Source organism: Nomascus leucogenys, chromosome 1a, assembly GCF_006542625.1.
Source record: "Nomascus leucogenys isolate Asia chromosome 1a, Asia_NLE_v1, whole genome shotgun sequence".
NCBI lineage: Eukaryota > Metazoa > Chordata > Mammalia > Primates > Hylobatidae > Nomascus > Nomascus leucogenys.
This window is the reverse complement of record NC_044381.1, coordinates 78224906-78240287: the sequence shown is the minus strand read 5'-3', so window position 1 is coordinate 78240287 and position 15382 is coordinate 78224906. Positions and strand designations below refer to the sequence as shown.

General features: G+C 41.3%; 1 pseudogene; it reads right to left on the bottom strand.

Annotated features, from left to right (window-relative positions):
* Nucleotides 1-14321: 14321 nt before the first annotated feature.
* On the bottom strand, nucleotides 14322-15047 carry LOC115835480 (annotated as a pseudogene).
* Between the last annotated feature and the right edge of the window lie 335 nt (nucleotides 15048-15382).

Below are 15382 nucleotides of genomic sequence, written 5' to 3'. Positions count from 1 at the left end.
TGGGCAACAGAGTAAGATCCTATCTCTGTAAAATAAAATTTTTTGTTTAATTGAGTCCACATAGGAAAAAAAGTACTTCATATTTTCTGCAAGCCAAATCAAATGTTCAGCCTAAGCAACATGGCAAGACCCTGTCTCTACATTAAAAAATTAGCTGAGCTTGGTGGCACACACCTGTGGTCCTAGTTACTCAGGAGACTAAGGCAGGAGGATCACTTGAGCCCAGGAGGTTGAGACTGCAGTGAGTCATGTTCACACCACTACATTCCAGCCTGGGGGACACAATGAGGCCCTGTCTCAAAAAAAAAAAAAAAAAAATTGTTGGTGTCCTTGAATACATCTATAAATCCATATTCAAACAATGCACTTTTTTTTTTTTTTGAGACAGACTGTCACTTTGTAACCCAGGCTGAGTCCACAATCTCGACTCACTGCAACCTCCACCTTGCCTCCTGGGTTCAAGCGATTCTCATGCCTCAGCCTCCTGAGTAGCTGGAATTACAGGTGCATACCACCAAGCCCAGCTAATTTTTGTATTTTTAGTAGAGACAGAGTTTCACCATGCTGGCTAGGTTGGTCTCGAACTCCAGACCTCAAGCAATCCGCCCACCTCAACCCCCCATAGTGCTGGAATTACAGGCAGGAGCCACCACACCCGGCCCTAATGACGCACTTTTAAAAGTAGAGTTTTCCTCCTTGAAAGCATGACAGAACAATTCACATCCACCAACTTGTATTGGATATTCAAACTAATCAAGGAAAATATATTTTAATGCCAATTGAAAGAGCCTGTATACCATTATTTCCCTTAATTACAGCAGTAAAAGTACTCACTTCAGCTTTTCAAAGGCCTCTTTCTGTCCTTTGTGGCTAAATATTGCAACTTGATTTATTTCTGGTTTGTTGGTTCTAACTCAGACCCTCTGCTGTCCAATATTGAATAAGCAAACCAACAGATTTAATTTCAAGGTGTTCCATGAACCAACTTTAGCCAACATTGTAACTATAATAATTCCAGCTTCATTTTCCCGTATTCCTTGCAAGATCTTTCAGAGAGGACCTATGTATAGAATTTACCCCCAATCGCTGTGATTCCAGGATAAGGAAGCCATCTTCTCTTCCACCAGTAACTAGAAATCTCCTACTGATTTACATTCCAGAATCCTACATAAAAAGCAAAACCAATGAGGAAGTTGTACTCAAAAATCCCTTCTCTTAAATTCTATGTAAATAAATATCTGCTTTCAAAGTTAACTTCAGAAAAGGGCTGGGCCCATCACTTCATATTGAAGTGCTGAGGGTAGAATGGTGGTAATGACGGTGACATCAACAACGATTTTTCTGTGGTAGTATATGTCATGCCCTGTGTAGATGGTTTACATTAAGTCCTCACTGTGTTCTGAAGTAACCCTGTGAGGCAGGTACTGTGTTGTGGATGAGAGAACAGGCTTGCAGGGGTTAAATTATCCCTGCTAATAAGAGGCAGAATGAATAGCTGAACCCCAATCTGGCTGACACCCAACCATCACACTATGATGCACTGATAATTATGGTAGTTGTCCAATAAATATTACCCAAAGCCTGTATTTGTGTATCATTAGTCCATAATTATAGATTCTGCATCCTAATTCATGTGACTTAGGCAAATGTTAATGTGTCTTCTTTAAACACAGACCAAATAAATGTTGAAGGGATGGGGTCAGAAATATTCAGGGAGATGCCAAAATAGGCATTATCTAAAACTATTCAAAATAGGCAAAATTACCCAGAGTTACTTCACAAAATTATAATCAAAAAAGTAAATGAGCTTTCAGAAGTAAGCAAGAATCAATTATATCTAGTTTTGGTGGGCGGGGGGGGAGGTTGTGGGTTTTTTTATTTTTATTTTTTTTTACAATGGCTGAGGTTTTATTTCCTTTATGATTACTGTTAGTATGTTTATTAATTCTCAGCCATAAATGTATAGTTTTGTAACAAATAAAAACAAGTTGGGGCCCCATCAGTTATACCACTACAATGCAATTATCCTGTCCATCTAAATTATTGAAACTTTCCATTAATATTTATGAGTCCATAGAAAACAAATATACTTTTCAGAAACTGAAAAATACGGAATAAACTTCAGTCTTTGTTTCCTTTCCCCATCCTCTCTTTAGAAAACATGTTACTGAAGGAGGTGGAGATAACCAGATGCTTCTATGATGTCATTTGAGAGCACCAACAAGACTATACCCTACCCCACCCCAAGAAACTTTCACACCACCACCCTGTTTTCTAAGAGGCAACCCTGTGGGTATCTTTCCTCAGCCAGTACGATTCTTTTCAGAAGGCCCTTGTCAAAATGTTCATTTCCTCAGGAAATTAAAAGCAACCAAAGCTTTGCCTGCCAAGATTAGAGAAAATAAATAAATAATTTTGTTAAAGATTTAAATAAAAAAAGCAACCAGGCTAGGAGTGGTGGCTCTTGCCTATAATCCCAGCATTTTGGGAGGCTGAAGCAGGATAACCTGAGCCCAGGAGTTCAAGACCAGCCTGGGTAACATGGCAAGCCCGTCTCTAAAAAAATTAAATTAATTAATTAATTTAAAAAGCAATCAAAGCTAGCATTTCTCCAGTGCCTCTCTTGTGCTGGGCATGTTTAATGTAGTTAATCTAATCTTCACACCAAGCCTATGAGGTAGCAAACATTAGCACCATTTCCCAGAAGAGAAAACTAATCATCAGAGATGGAGGGACTTGCTCATCGTTCACACTCCTAGGAAGCAACAGATCTGGGACAATGCCCCAAGCTTTCTGACACCAAGCCGACTCTCTTTCTACCACCCTCCATTGTTTTTCCACCTGCCAAGCTTGTTCCCATAGTAGGGCCTTTGTTGCCTCTGCTTGGAATGCTCTTTCTCGAATCTTCACAGGGCTGTGTGCTTCTTGTCAGTCAGGCCTCAGCTGAATTGTCACCCTCTCTGTGCTGCAACTCTGCTGCACTGTGCTTTACCTGTCCTTTGCAGACAGCGACCACTCCAGGTAAAGCAGCCACCTTGTCACACTGAATCAAGTCACCCTGCTTTGATTCTCCACTTGGTACCTACCCAGCATTTGTCATTTTCTTCATCGTGCGTTTGCCTGCTTGTTATCCACCTCCCTGTGCTAGGGCAGCAGTGCTAGAGAGCCGAGATGCTGGGTCTTGCATTCTCTGCCCTACCTGTAACACCTAGAACAGGCTAGGGCACAAGGTAGGTACTTAATAAACACCTATGAATGACTGACTGGATGGCTTCCCTGCTGCCTCCACCACACACTGAGGTGGAGTCGGGAAAGAATCTTGGCCTGAAGTCCAGAGAGCTGGAGTCTCACTTTACCTTTAGCTAGGGGGGCTGCTCTGTGGACAATCTCCATTCAGCTCAATTTCCACCAACATCAGGTTGCCTGTAAGATGCTGGCTGAGTGAACTGGAATTCCAGAGAGACCAAAAAACCTGTTGGGTCACGGGGACCCAGATCATGGGAGACTGGGGCTCAAAGGGTAAGAGGATCAGGCAGGCCTCACCAATCTCATCATTTTGTCTTAGACTAACACAGCAGAGCACCATAATGCCCACTGCAGCTCAAAAAGAGTGTGTTTTAAGAAAAAGTGTATGAAAAAGATGAATCCTATTTCTTTTTACAAGGGAAAAGTTTATATTAACAAAAGATACCAAGCCAGGGTCACTCAAACTGTCCTAGTTTTGTTTTTTTAAGTTTTCATCTACTGCAAACCTCAAAGAAACTCTTTCAAAAAATAGAGGCTTTTGAAAATACCTAAATAACACAACCAAATAGGTCCTAAAATGGGTCATCATCTAGTATATTTCACCAGGAGCCATAAGTGAGAACACATTTTTAAGAACATCTTTTTCTCTAAAATTTATAGCTCCTAGCTCCTGTTTTCTACTAAGTAACTATTTTCTATAATTAATTGAAGTGAAAATGTCCTCAAATACAAAAGAAAACACTAGAACCACACCCTGAATGTTAGGAATTAATAAAAGCCTTATTTTTGAACCCTTTCAACTGAGGTTTCTCAACCTGAGGTCCTGTGTCCTTTAGGTTTAGGAAAGGCTTTAGGAGGGCTACTAATCTGATGACATTGTTCCCAGAATATCATAATATGCACATATGTGCATTTTTCCAGAAACAGCTCCACAGCTCTCATCATCTCTAAAAGGGTCTAGGGCTCGACAACAGTTTCAAAAGCACTGCTTTGGATGGAATCTGCTCTCAACTCTTCTGTACCATAATTAAACAACAGTAATCTATATTAAAGCATCTAAGAGGCCCACAGTTTGCAAATAAATAAATGTATTCTGTTTATGGAATTAGCACATATGACTTTTGGGTATGCTTCCCAAAATAATTTCAGAGCCCAGAACAAATCTGAGTATCAGAAGTCTCCTGAATATATTTCAGAAGGGAGAAGAATTTCCATTGTCCAACGGAACCATTACCAGAACCACAAAACTCTGACACCGGAAGGACCACAGAGCTCAAGGGGCCCAGCCCTCCAACATCACAGACGCAAAAACCAAAGTCCATTGTAAGGAAAAAGTGTATCATACTTAAGTGCTTGCGAACGAGAGGTGGAGAGACAGAGCTATGCAAGTACAAGAGACAGATGTGACTTATGAATAAATATGCAGCTTTGCGGTTTTTGTTTAAGTGCCTGGAGAACAGAGGCTAGGTCTGAAATTGGAAATACAGGACAAGGTATAGAATATGCTCACTCTCGCCTGGACTTATTTTATTAATGCAATTATGACAGGGCTCATGTTGACCATGGTTTTATGCTCTGGCAAATTTCTTAATTTTTTACCACAAGCACAAACTAAACATCTTTGGTAACTTTTAAGCATTTATCTCCCTGTGAGGTCAAAGGCGTGCAAGGGTAAAACTTATATGTAATCAAAGGAACTTTTGGGAAGGCAGTACATAATAAAAGCATTGCTGGTAATCTTCCTATTAAGTGGGCTTTCTACTACAAAAGTCCTATGTGCTTTGACAGATACTGCTCTAATTTACTGGTGCTACAGAAGCACACTAACATAATAATCTTGATAAATATCTCCAGATAGGAGCATGATTCTCAACAAAAATTTCCCGTCTCATAAAATTCTTTAACACAGCACTTAAACACTACCATAGTCAATACCCTTGGGCTCATTCCTCCCTCTAATTAAAATGTCTGTCCTACAGTGATTTGTAGTATTTGTCATCACCCTGGGTGGATACATAGACTGGTAGCTACAGATACTTTCGGACAATAATGCTGTAATTGCCATACTAGTGAGAATGGCTTCTAGCAAAACAGTGGGATTCTCAGTCTCTCTCTGACTTGCTGTAACAGGGACATAACTTACAGCCATCCCATAGAACAAGGAGTGTATTAGCGTAAATCAAGAAATACAACTGCATGGCTTGAAATGTATTTCTTTAAGGCTGATTCTAAACCAAGAAAATACCAACATCACTAGCAATGCTATACAAGTCACTTAGGTGTGAGCTAAATCCTCTCCAACTCTAAGCAATTTAGATTTGGACCAATTTAATTCTTAGGAGTTACTAACTTGGATAACACATAATTCATTTTGACAGTTTAAACCAAACCAATTACTCCAAAAGGGAAGAAATTATGTAATTGCCTAATACATGGAAGCAGAGGCTTTAGAGATGTAAAGGTCTTTGGAGATTGTTTAGTGCAGCCGCCTCACAATATAACAGGGAAATGAGACCCAGATAAGTAGACGCTTGCCTAAGGTCACAGCTTGAACCCAGTTCTCCTGACTCCCATTAAAGTACAGCGTTCCCCTATTGCTGGGAGTTGTATACTGAAATAAAAAGAGGGTTTTTTTGTTGTTGTTGTTTTCTTTTTTTGAGACAAAGTCTCACTCTGTTGCCCAGGCTGAAGAGCAGCAGCTTGATCATAGCTCTCACTGCAGCCTTGAACTCCTAGGCTCAAGCGATCCTCCTGCCTCAGCCTCCCCAGTAGAAGGGACTACAGGTGCACACCACCACACCAGCCTGGCAGAGTTTGCTTTCTTTTTAAATTGGATAGTTAATATAATACTAATTTGCAGTAAAAGTTAACTCCCCATATATTTACTAGTAAGCTAGCTTTCTCTGAAATACTAGGACACAAATATATATGTAAGTAAAAATCTAAGTAAATATACATCTAAACTAATGCATTTTATAAATTAATAAATTATTACATATCTAAATAAATCTAAGTAAGTATATCTATATTTTTATAGATATAGATTAGATAGATATTAATACATATTAAATGTATGTATATCACACTTCTCATGAGCTAGGGCAAGCTTGTTCAACCCACAGACCCTAGGCTGCATGCAGCTCAGGACAGCTTTGAATGCAGCCCAACACAGATTTGTAAACTTTCTTAAAACATTACGAGATTTTTTTGAGGATTTTTTTTAGCTCATCAGCTATCGTTAGTGTTAGCATATTTTATGTGTGACCCAAAACAATTCTTCTTCCAACGTGGCCCAGGGAAGCCAAAAGATTGGACACCCCTGTTAGGGCAACAGTAATGATTTGGCTGGAACTTTGGTTCCCACATTCTGAAAACAAAGGCTTGAGCTACAATGTCACAAAATTTAAAATGTCCCAGGTCCAGGCAAGTAATGAGTCAAGAGAGTTGGCTTCATAACAGGGAGTGGTGGGATCTGTGGCAAACTGCAGCACCACAGCACTAAATGCCTTCGGTTTCAATGTTAAAAACATCTGTGCCAAATGAATATACCTACAGGCTGTCTGCAGGCCTAAGAGCTATCAGGATTTTTGTTGTTGTTCTGAATTAGATGATCATCCTGCTTCAACATCTATGATTATTTTATGCTCTATACAAAAGTTAAGGTATTTGATGGTTCAAATATAGTGTTCCTACTTTCTGCCTTTGCGGAGTCAAAAGTTCTTTTGCAGGTCATCTGTTCACAAGCATGGAAACAGTTCCCTCCTAAACTTTCCAAAGATGGAAACATTTCTGTAGGTCAGGAACATTTACCTTTCAAAAGGGCATCTGCGATGTCCCTCTGGGAAACATTATCAGGTCAGAAGTTCCTTTTCTTCTCTTGAGCAAAGACTGTTCACAGTCATTTAACTGAAGCAGGCTGTGGCTCTCTCTGCCGGGTCCTTAAAAGTCAGCTCTTTGTTTTTCATCCAGGAAGATGTTCCCGACCTCCCCAAACCAGGGGCTTACCTGCCTGTAAGTACTTCTGTAATTCCCTAGTTGCTTTTGTTTGCTTTTTATCCCAAACTCCCTCCCCCTTGGAATTACAAGCCCTAAGAAAGAATGGGTCATGTGTGTCCTGTCCACTTGACTTTACAGAATAGAGCACAATGCCTGGTACTTAGTACATGCTCAGTGGATGCTCACCTAGGGCTTGGCATTTCAAATAGAAACATGTAGTAGTCTGTCAGAGTCAGTACTACAAGAGCCAAGCGGATGAATCTTAGTCAATTATTCAAACAACTACACCCTGACCTCCCTGTGACCAGTGTCACACGCTTCCATTAGAGGCCAATCCATTCATACGTCCGTTCTTTCAGGTTGGAGGAGACAGCGGCAAAAGAGATCTCAGGATACTGAGGGAACACTAGGAGGAGGACCAAACCCAGACTGGCACATCAGGGACAGTTGTCTGGGCAATTAATGTCCATAATGAGACCTGAAGCACAAGTAAGAATTAGCAAAGCAAAGTGTTCCTCCTTTTGAGGAACTGAAAGATGCTCATTGTAATCTGGGGAAATGTAAGAGAAAAAGCTCAAGAGGAAAACAGGGTATAGATCATGGAGAACATCCTATACCATTTTAAAGACTCTGGACTTTGGCTGGGTGCAGTGACTCATGCCTGTATCCCAGCACTTTGGGAGGCTAAGGCAGGCGGATCACCTGAAGTCAGTAGTTTGAGACCAGCCTGGCCAACATGACAAAACCCTGACTCTACCAAAAATATAAAAATTAACCAGGTGTGGTGGTGCGTGCCTGTAATCCCAGCTACTGAGAGGCTGAGGCAGAAGAATCACTTGAACCTGGGAGGCGGATGCTGAAGTGAGCCGAGATCGTACCACTGCACTCCAGCCTGGGCAACAGAGAGAGATTCTGTCTCAAAAAAAAAAAAAAAAAAAAAAGACTCTGGAGTTTATCTAAGAGCAGTGGAGAACCACAGAGGAGTTTTAAGTAAAGAAATGACTATTGGTTTGGCAATTGAGAAAGACTATTTTGGATACAATAATGATAAGAGTGGAAAACCATGGACAGGGATTGAGTTTCCACTTAGGCCTTATTTTTATCACATTCTAATAAAGTGGAGCTAAGAAGTCAACACAAAAGGGGAACACAATCTAGTTGACTGTTTTTTCAGCTTCTTTTTTTTTTTTTTTGAGACATGGTTTTGCTCTGTGATTTAAGCTAGAGTGCAGTGACATGATCATGGCTCACTGCAGCCTCAACCTCCCAGACTCAAGTGATCCTCCCACCTCAGCTTCCCAGCTGGGACTAGAGGCATGTGCTACCGTGCCTGGCTAATTTTATTTTTTTGTGGAGATGGGGTCTCACTATTTTACTTAGGCTGATCTCAAACTCCTGGGCCCAAGGGATCCTATCGCCTTGGCCTCCCAAAGTGCAGAGATTACAGATGCGGGCCATAGCACCTGGCCCCAGTTGCTTTATTAAATAAAAAAGGACTACCAAAAATCCCAGGCACCTCTATTATTCTACGCAAATGCTTCTCTTCTCATAAAAATGCACCACACTTTTACCATCACCACTAATCACCATTCTAAATACTTACTAGATACCAAAACTTCACTAAGAGTTGCATAAGATAAAATGATTCACGTTCCACCCACCAACCTCATTCCTCTCCAAGTCTGAGGCACAACCTTTTAAATGCTGATGTCTTGCTTCTGCCCTGACTTTAACATTTTGGGCATGAAAATTACAAGCGAAAAACGTTATAACATATTACAAGTTTTAAAATCATAGTCTTTTAAAATGACGTAAGAGCAGGGAATTTTCCATACACAAGGTTTTCAATCCATTACCATATTCAAAGAATACAGCAGTCAGGCCCAGTCTTTCAAGCACATATTGGTATGTCATTGATTGATTTAACAGAGGAAAACTGTTCATCCAGTAACTCCTCAACTATTTTCATTTATTTCTTTTAGAAAGATGGAAAGATGCTCCCAAAGTACTTACACTTTACTTGTCCCCCAATCACATAAAATTTTGTTTAACAAATATTTAATGTTTACATATGAGACATTGTCCCAGGGTTAGGACAGTGAATAAGAGAGGTGGGTCCCTGCTCTCAAGCCATTTGTAATCTAAAGGAGGAAAGTATAATAAGCAAATTCATTAACAAAATGATCTCAGAGAGCAATGAGTGCAACAAAAGACAGCAAGATAATAATATGGCCAGGAAAATGCTCTCCAAAGGGGAAAATATCTGAGCCACAACTTGTTTGTGATGAGAAGCAGCTGGTCCCACTGTAGCAAAATTCTTCTTACAATGAAAATGAAGATGCTACATAGCCAATACAATTCACATACACTGAAATAAAACTCCCTCAAGATTCTAAAATATGTTTTTCCTCTTAAACACTGTGGGTTGATCAGTCAGTGTTAGACATTCCTTCCAATTGGCTCAGAAAAAAATCAATCATGAGAATAAACAACTGCACTACAAAGTACAAAAGAGAATGAACCACTAGATAGAAAATCTGGAATAATTGTGGTGGTATAAATTCAGACACCTAGATCCAGGAAGGAAAGGAAAAGATAATCCATGATTGTCCAGTAGTAACATGGCTGCTTCACCTGACAGGACTGATTACAAAACAGGTACCTCACTGAGAAATTGAGAGAAAGCGGCCCTCCAGGGCTGCAGAGAACACAATGTCTTCGGGAGGGTTGAACCGGGAAAACAGCCTGGGATCCTGCCAAGCCGGTCCTTCCTTCCTGAGGGGGCGCCAAGGTCTTTCCATGACGCAGCCTCCAGCTCCTCCTGCCTCCCCATGTCCCCAGCACTCTGCATTAAGCATTAGATGCTGGTCCCCATTTAGAAGGTCAGCAAATCAAGAGCAAGTACACGAAAGAAGAAAATAGTTTAAACAGAGGCAATTCTTCAGTTTTTAGAAGCCAGAGAAATTATGCAAAATAAACATGTTCTAGAAGCAGCAGAAAAAAACTGACAGTGATAATTTAGAAAATGAGACCGTGTCCAAAAATCAGAAACTAACTTGTTTTATTGTGATTTCGTTTTTTCTATGCTCCCACTCTCATAAATATTTTCTGCACTAAAGAGGAAATGTAGTTTTCAAGAGTCAGACTTGGTTCAACTGAAATTCTGTCATTTACTAGCATCTTACTTAACATCTTCAGTAAAATATGCATAAGTCCTTATTGTTTTTTTTCCCCACAGATTTATTCAGGTATAATTGTCATATAGTAACATGCACATACTTAAAGTGAACTATTTAATAAGCTTTGACATATGTATATAACTGTGAAACCATTGCCACAATCAGAATAATACAAATATTCATCTCCCCTAAAAGTTTCTGCCTCCTTTGTAATCCACCTCCCTCACCTCTGCTCTCCATTTTTAGGCACCCACTGATGTGCTTCCTGTCACTATAGACTCCTTTTCATTTCTAGAATTTTGCATAAATGAAATCGTACTTTTTTGTCTAGCTTCTTTCACTCAGCATAATTATTCTGAGATTCATTCCTGTTGTTACATGTGTAACAGTTCATCTTTTTTATTCCTGAGTAATATTCCATTGTATGGATAAACCACAATTGTTTAAACATTCATCTGTTGACATTTGAGTTGTTTCCACTTTGGGGGTTATTACAAATAAAGATGCTATGAACACTCGTGGACAAGCCTTTGTATGAATGGTTTCATTTCTTTCAGTAAATACTAAAGAGTAAGTTATACAGTAGGCATATGTTTGATAGCTTAAGAAACTGCCAAACTATTTTCCAACACGATTTACCATTTTACATTCCTCACAGTAGCATATGAGAGTTCCAGGTGCTCCACTTCCTCACCAACACTTGGTATGGTCAGTCTTATTAATTTTAACCTTTCTAATGGGAGCATACTGAGATCTCATTTTGGTTTTAATTTGCATTTCCTTAATGACTCATGATTTTGAGCATCTTTTAATGTGCTATTTGGCATGAAGGTGAGTGCCTATTGAAATATTTGACAAATTACAATTCGTTTGTTGGATTTTAAATTAGGTATTTTTCTCATTATTATTGTGCTGTTAGAGTTCTTTTATATATTCATGTTACACATCTTTCATTTACATGTTGCAGTTATTTTCTCCCATTTGTGGCTTGGGTTTTTATTTTCTTAAACATTCTCTGGGAAGCAATAGTTTTTCATTTTGATAAAGTCCAACTTACTGATTTTTTTTATAGTTGGTGCCTTTTGTACGCTATCTAAAAAATTTTTGCTGAACCCAAGGTCACTACAATTTTGTTTTCTTATAGAAGTTTCACAGTTAAACTCTTACATTTAGGTCTATAATCCATTTTGAATTAATGTCTTTGTAGGATGTGAGGTAAGCGTCAAGGCTCATATTACTGTATGTGGCTATCCAGTTGTTCAAGCACCATTAGTTGAAAAGATTATCATTTCCCCCACTGAGTTGCCTTCTTGGCAGCTTTATCAGAAATCAGTGGATCAAAAAAAAAAAAAAAGAAAGAAATCAGTGGATCATATATGTGTGGATCTATTTCTAGACTCTCTTCTATTCATTCCACTGATCTGTATGACTCTCTTTATTCCAATACCACATTATCTTGATTACGGTCATGTTACAGTTAGCCTTGAAATCAGATAGTGTAAGTCCCCCAACTTGTTCTTTTTCACAACTATTCTTAGACTGGTCTCAGTACTTTACATTTCCATATAAATTTTAAAGTCAGTCTGTCAATTTCTACAACAAACTTGGATTTTGATTGAGATTATACTGAATCTATTGAATACTTTGGGAAGAATTGAGATCTTAACCATATTGAATCCTCTCATCCATAACCTACAGCTAAGAGCTTCTCTGGATCTAGCAAAAACTAAGTCACTAGGTTTTGGGGGTTTTTTTGAACCTGCAACTTCAACAGTTTTTTTTAAGTCAGTAATCTGTAGTTCCACTTGCAACACATAAATTATGGAGTAAATTCAATTATTTCACATGTAACTCTCTGAATAAACTACACGTCAATTTAAAATACTAAAGATAAGTAAGCATTTCTTTAATCCTGAACTTCAAAAGCACCTTTGGGCCAGATGCAGTGGCTCACACCTGGAATCCCAGCACTTTGGGAGGTTGAAGTGGGAGGATGGCTTGAGGCCAGGAGTTCAAGACCAGCTTGGTCAACAGGGTAGCAAGACCCCATCTCTATTTTTTTAAAGCATTTTTGAACCTATAAAGGATAATTTTTAAAAAACAAGCATGCATTCCATATATTTCCAAATATTTTTTTAACAAGATTTTCTTTAAAAAGAAAAGAAACAACACTCTGCCCATCCTATCTACCATAACCTTACGGTTCTGAAATACACAAAACCTTTTTTAAAAAAACAACAAAAAAAATCTGCCTTCTGATGCATGCACATGCATGAAAAACCGTTGGTTTCAAGGTCAATTAAATGCTGACCCTCCCTACCAACCAAACACTCAACGTTTTCCAAAACACCACCAGTGGGTTATATTAAACATCTAAGTGTAATTATTTCAGACCATTATAAATATTGAAATCTGATTTACATTGAATCCTTTATTCATCCAGTGGAACAATAAGCAGCTCTGTACACCCCACCTAGTCAGATAACCTGGATCTTCCTACACTTATGACACCAAGAAGTCCTCATCTTTTGGTCTTCATGTAGGCCGCAGGTTCTCCACCTTGACTGCATACTGGAATCACCTGGGGAGCCTAAAAGTACGGATAATGGGGTCCCACGGCCAGAGATTCCTATCTAGAATCTTTAAAAGTGGGGATTTTTTAAAGGTCCCTGGGTGATTCAAGTGGGCACATTATGGTTGAGAAGAACGAGTCTAGGCTCTCTCCAGGAAGAGATGCTTCTCATGGCCATTGGCCAATCTGCACTACCATAATTCAGAACCTAGTTCCTCTAGAGCTTTGCCCAACCTAACTCCTAATCAGACACGAATAGAACTCAACAATTCCATCTGGATGCCTACACTCACTTCTATTTCGTTTCCAGAAATTCACAGGATAAATGTAAATATCTAACTGTATTTTAGCAATTCCTCTCTAGTCCCCACTTCTAAGTACCACAAAGTATATTAGGCTGAAGGGAAATTAACTCAATATAATTTGACGATTAAGGTTAAACAGTCATTATGGTTTTTGTACTTCTATTTAAAAGAAACGAATATCTCCACAAGCCATCTTTAACTTTAGAAAATATACGGTAAAATTACCAATTCCACAAAGTGTAAAATAAATACCTAAATGAGCCTTCATCACCATCCGATTTCATCACTTGTAAATTTCAAACAGATTTTCAATACTGATATTGGGTTCAAAACTGACTCCCTCCAGAACTTAAACTATTAAACTCCTGAGAGTCTTCAAATGACGTACTCCACTTTGCCAAACCAGACTACTTTACTGTAATTATCATTCCATCATCTCAAAGTGGGAACGATAACACCTGCATCACAAAGACAGTGTGAGGATTAGGCAGTAAAATCATGTTAGCACCGTGTAGGGTGCTCTAGAAGTTTTAATTGATTTACAGCAGAAATTTTGCTTCATGGGAACTATGTGAAAAGCAGAGGCAAGTGGGAAGCTGCGGGTAGCTACACGTCAATACCCAGGAACACAGGCTGGTGATGGGGGGAGGGAAGGCAGTTAACAACCTCCTGAGGAGTCCTTACAGCCTCTTCTCAGACCCATAGCAGCAGAAACCCATACTGCAGGACTCCCACCTCGGACTAAGTTACTTGCAAGTATATGTAAATCTCATCTCCTTGGAAAGCTACTAAATAATAAAACTGCCACGTGCAGACCCAGGCGCTCAGATCCCTGCCAGTGTAGCTCATGTACCTCTGGGATGTGCAAGCCGAAACACGTGTGCACGTCTGGGCGGCTGAACCAACATGTATCCATAAACATTATGAATAATACTCGCGAGAATGTACGGCTTTCTCCTAAGTAGCGCTTGAAGCACTTTACCCAAATCAAGTCCCTTTCGTATCACTCCTTCCCTGCCTTTCCTACATATCACTCGCGTGCTGAAAGTTGGAGCTCCTTACCCAAAGACTGGGCGGAAGGGGTGACCGCCCTGGACCCCTGCCCGACTTCCCGTTAGGCCAAGCCGCCGTCCTGAAAGGGGATCGTGTCCAGGCCGGCTTCCTGGAGACACACCTGCGCCTGCACACACCCACCGCGGTCGCGTCACCAGTGCCGCGTCCACCTGGACGAGGACCAAAGTCTGGAGGGAATTCCCTCAGCCACAAAGCGATGGGAAAGCGGGATCCGGGTGAGTTTTGAACAACATAAGGGGAACGGGGTTTGGGTGGACACAAAGGGAAGGGGTCACTGCTACTCACCCAACCCTCGAAGGTGTCCGAGGCGCCGGTCGTGCGCAGCAGCTCCTGGAACTGCAGGGTGCAGTTGGCCACGAAGTGGTCGTAGCCCAGGGGCGTCTCGTGGAAGACGGCCAACTCGAGGTGGCCGCCGTCGGTGACGTTAGCGCAAAACTCCTCGTTGTACGTGGGTTTGTTGGTCTTCTGCTTGGTGCTGGTCTGGCCCACGCGCACCTGGTCCACGCTCACCGTCAGGTAGGGGTCCAGCAGCTGGTGGCCCTTCTTGAAGAGCGAGTGGCGCAGGGACCAGCGGGTGGGCTGCAGCCCCACCGCCTCACCGATGCGGACCCTCAAATAGCCATTGAACTTCATGGTGCCAGACGACATGCCGGCGCCACTGCCCCGGGCCCGGGGGGCCGCGCTGGTTCGCAGCGGGAGAACCGGGAGTCCCGTCTCAGGCCAGCCCTCGGGGCAGCTGCAGGAGTCGAGGCAGCCCTGGGGAAAGGCAGCGCCCAAGCGCCCCTCGACTGGCCATTCTGCCTCCTCCGTGGGACTTTTCCCTCCCCTCCTTCCCTCCCTCCCGAGGTGGAAAGGAGGGGAGCCCGCCGCCGAGCCCTCAGCGGGCCGGGGAAGCCCGACCGTCCCTTCCAAGCGCGCGGAGCTTTCCGGGGGCTCGCGCGGGACTCGCCCCTTCTCCAGGGCCGGGCAGCTCCTCTCCCTGGAGAGCCGGAGCTACCCGTCCGGTGAGC